Source organism: Solanum verrucosum, unplaced genomic scaffold (genome assembly GCF_900185275.1).
Source record: "Solanum verrucosum unplaced genomic scaffold, falcon-dt-bn FXZP01000270.1, whole genome shotgun sequence".
Lineage (NCBI taxonomy): Eukaryota > Viridiplantae > Streptophyta > Magnoliopsida > Solanales > Solanaceae > Solanum > Solanum verrucosum.
The window spans coordinates 651567-656523 of NW_026020035.1; positions in this window are offsets into that span (position 1 = coordinate 651567).

Below are 4957 nucleotides of genomic sequence, written 5' to 3' on the forward strand. Positions count from 1 at the left end.
CTCCAGTCCCACCCACCTTAGGCGCGTGCTAGCAATAAGAGGGTTAGTAGGAGCTTGAGTTGCTTGAGCAGAAGGAAGCACTCCAGGACCAACCAACCCTTTCAAGAGTGACATGATTTGTCAAGCTAACACTGGGTCTATGGGGGGAACATTGGTAGTCTTAGCCTACACCTCTTCCTCTTGTCCCACATCCTCAACATTCTCAATATCAACATTTTCCTCTTCAATCTCTTCATGATGCGCAGGAGGGTTCACATTCATAGGAGCTCCATTTCCAGCAGGCGCTACTTTTCCACGGCCTCTAACCCTAGCTCTTCTTCTACCTCTGCCTCGACCGCGACCTCTCGCTATAGATTCCTCAGCTAGAGCATTGACGGGAGCTACAGGCCTAACGTCGTTGAATCTAATATTAACCATCTGCGAACAGAAGAGTGAATGAGTTTAGATACGAATTTGAAAGCTTAGATACCAATTGGAATCAAGTCATAGCACAAAAAAAGACAATAGAAAACATAGAGATTTCCTAAAGTCGTATAGCCTCTCGAAGAAAAGTAAAGGTGTCCCCGTACAGTTCCGCGAGACTCTACTAGACTCATTTTTGTACATCGAGATCAACGGACCTAGGCTCTGATATCAACTTTGTCACGACCCCGACCGTCGTGATTGGTACCTACACTAACTCTCCGTGGGAGAACAACTACTACAAGCCAAACAAAGCAACTAATCTAAAAACTAAGACATTTAAGTATATGAAAGAAGTTAAGTACTAAGGAAAGAATTAGGGAGTTTCCATAAACTCCAACAAAAGTCTAACAACAAACTAAACAATGCGGAAGAAATAACCTAGAACCTGAAAGTCAATGTACCAGAACATCTAAAGTTCAACAAGTCTAAACAAAAAGGGACGCAACCCAAACTAATGAACTAATCAACTAACTAGAACATAGTCTAAGTCCGAAAATAGTGGACATAGATGAAACAGAACCCATGGCAGCCCAGAAGAATTGGCTCACCCTTGAATTCGAACGATCATTGATCTCATAACCGAGGTCTGTCAGTAGGCTCTTCAAGATGCCCTATACTCAACAAAAATAAGAGCAAGTGTAGTATCTGTACACAACCAATGTGTACTGGTAGAATCACGCAGCTATCCCACTAAGTGCAACATACATAAGTCATCACAACAATATAATCACATGCATATATCGAACATATACAATACTATCCACATTTAATAAAAACGAACAACTTCACATTTCTTAAGATACACAATTATATCAAATCATTAGTCCTCTCATTGAACTCAAACCCAAACAGTTAGCATACCAGAATGTGGTACCCGATCCAATGATTATGCTGGAACGTGGCAATCGATCCCATAATTATGCCAAAATGTGGCAACCGATCCAAGTTAGTTATGTCGGAACGTGCCAACCGATCCATTCAGACACACCACAATCACAATCACAAGTACATCCTCAAAATCATACATTTAAGTCATGATTCATAGAAATCATCATTCATCTATCTCATTTACAACAAGTGTAATTAATAATGCAATAGTCATATACATATATGTATCATAATAAAGCAAGAACAATCATACATCACACAATCATAGGATCACAACCATCACCTACGTCGAACTAAGCTTGAAGCCCTAAGAAACTTGATCATTTCCTTTCCGAATTCGTTCCGCTTGTTCTTGATCTACAAACAATCAATACAATACGTGAATCAATAAACAATAATTAATTACCGAAATTGTTAACAATTCTATGAACCCTCGATCAAACCCATGATCCCAAGTATCCAAAATAGTGTTGTTTCCACCATAGAATCTTGATCAAAACCCTCCCGCATCATTAATTACCCATTCTATTACGTTCTACGAGTCGAAAAATGGATTCGGGAAATGAAAAGCTTGCCTTTAGCCTCAAGAATGGTGGAAAACTGTTAGGAGTCGCCTAGGGTTCGTTCCTTAGCTCTAAAAATTGAAAAGTGCAAAATAAGGTCATTTAGGTGGGTTTATTTACGACTTTAAGTCACGTTGAACCCGCCACAACTTCCCTCAACCTGCTGTAGCGTCCCCGCTAGAGCGGCAAAACCCCCCGCCAAGGCGGATTGCATGAACAAGTGAGCTATTTAAAGAATTTCAAGATCCCCATTTCATAACACACCTCTAACCAACGACGTTCAAAAAATACCCTTCACACTAAGATCAATTCCGGGAGTTCTACTCGCCCGAATTCAATTCAGTAAAGTCGTACGGATTCCTTAACGAGTTATATAACTACTCATGAAATCGAAATCATAAATAATTCACCTGATTGTTACCAGATTTCCCTATACCTTAATGACTCCGATTTCGTCCAAATCTGGACTAGGTTGGGAAAATTCAAATACTACGAAAAAGGTTTCCGACCCTAATTTTTTTCCCGTTGGCATTTCTATAACGACGGAAACATGTCGTTACATTTTGGAGTCTACCTTCTTCATTGAAAGACTAAGGAAGAGAGAATGGAGAATGGAGAATGGAGAATGCAGTAGAAAGAAGAGAGAGAAATGAGTATATTGGACTCTTTTGGTTTACATTAATGAGTGATCTCACATTAACTTATGAGGAGAGAGAAAAGTCATAAACTTTTTTATTCAATGTCATATGTATGAGTATTTGTTTTATCTAATAATTTAGGCTTATTAATAAGGGTATTTTTGAAATATTTTAGAGTCTTTCCATTTTTCTTAAAGTCCGTGTCAAGTTAAAGTGTCTCACATAAAATGAGACGGAGGAAGTATCATTTATTACATTTTTATTTGTTTAGTCGTAGACAATAAATAAATTTTATATTGAATTAGTTAGATAATGTTTTTTCTCCCTTTTATATATTCAGCATATTAATTTTAAAAAATATTTGCGTTCATCAAGATAAACTTAAATTATATAGTTCACAATTCATTTATAGAGTATTATATCATAAGTTTTTACATTTTAATAGTATTTGTACATAAGTAATATTTTTATTTATCCAATATAAATTTTATTGTAAACACCTATTATACATTTTATTTAAATTTGTGCACCGCCGGTAATGACTTTTCGTTGGTATATAATTGGATCGATGTTTCGTCTTTTTTTTCTCTTTTTTATAATTTTTATACTTATTATTACGTTTAGTTTTATTTACATTTATATTGTGTAAACTTTTATTTCTTTAGCAGAAAAATCTATGTTAAACCAAACATAATAATTAATAATTTGTTTTACTTATCATCAACTTATATATATATATATATATATATATATATATATATATATATATATAGAGAGAGATTTTTTTTTCTTTCATTAAATTTGTAGTGTATGTATTTGTGAAAGAATTTTTCTAACAATTTTATTGATGAATAAAAGGACTGAATGCTCTGAAATTAAAATCACTTAACTAGGGTATGTTTTCTTAGTACTGAAGAATTATAACAGTTTATGTAATTTGCTTCCTCTCCACCTATTCAATTTTAACAATCAGGTTATTGATCCATTTACTCAAACAACAAAAGCTCAATTTTTCGTTTCTTCTCAACATCTCAAACAATATGCCAAACACACTGCTACAAAGTGTCCGTCCCATTGCATGTAGGATAAAATTAACATCATTCTCATGAATAAAGAAATAATTAGACCAACAAAGAGAAGGCAGTAGTAATCACACTTCTTATTATACAGTAAGGGGCCGCTTGGTTACTGATTAGAGTTATGTAGGTATTAATTATGCAAGGTTTTGTTAGGTAGGTATTAGTTATGCAAGGTTTAGTTATGTATGTACTGGTTATGCAGGGTTTAGTTATGTGGGTATTAGTTATGTGCGTATTATTTATGTAGGTATTAGTTATGTAGGTATTAGTTATGCGAGTATTAGGTATGCATGCATTAGTTATGTAGGTATTATTTAGTTATGTAGAGATTACATTATATGAATTATTAACTATTGAATATTTAATTTAATATAAATTAATATATATTATTTACAAATAAATAAGCAAGCAAATAGTATATATTCTCCTTTAAAAAGAATAAAGAAAGGAATTTTCTCCATAATTAACTAGGAATTCTATTTTATTTTTTTAAAATGTTTAAAGCTTATAAAAATAAAATACTATTAATATATTTCAAGTACATTATACTTATCCTATTTTATATAATGTAAGTATCTATCAATATGTTGTACGTGTTGTTTGTACATTTTAGTATACCTAATATATATATAAATTCACATTCTAAATAAAAAATTAATACATGATAGTTAAATATGTGGATATACACTAAAATCTCACTAAATTAATATAGTTGGGACCGTCAAATATTATTATTTTGTAGAGGTATTATTTAATGGATTAATTATTAATTGATAGAGAATTTTGAGACTCAACCTTGTGATCCTGGGATAATAAGAGCTTTCAAGATGTATTATCAGAACATATTTTATCATATGATATTAAAAGGCTATGAAGTGGGACATGAAACTGATCCATGAAAGATTAATGTTTTGTATGCTATCAATTTTGCAATCCTAGCTGGGACGACAACTATTCAGCAAGAGACAACAATAAATTATTTTCGACATTGCAAAATTTGTTTGGAGGATGAAATCTCAAAGACATTGAATAAACCCACATGTAAAAACGTCATGCATAAACTTGAGGGCATGATTAATGATCTTAGTTATCGCGATAAAATGGACGTCACTAACCTATTGGATTATCCAGGTAAAAATGATAAATATTCAGCGATCTAGAGCTTAGAAGAAATTGTGGATACCATAAAAATCAATGTTGATGATGAAGTTGTAGATGATACAATACTTTTGGAACCAGTTATGCGTCAGGAAACACTTATCGTATCTAGAATTCTTCACAATTTTATGGTGCAGTTCAAAAACACAACACCAGAACGTTTGGA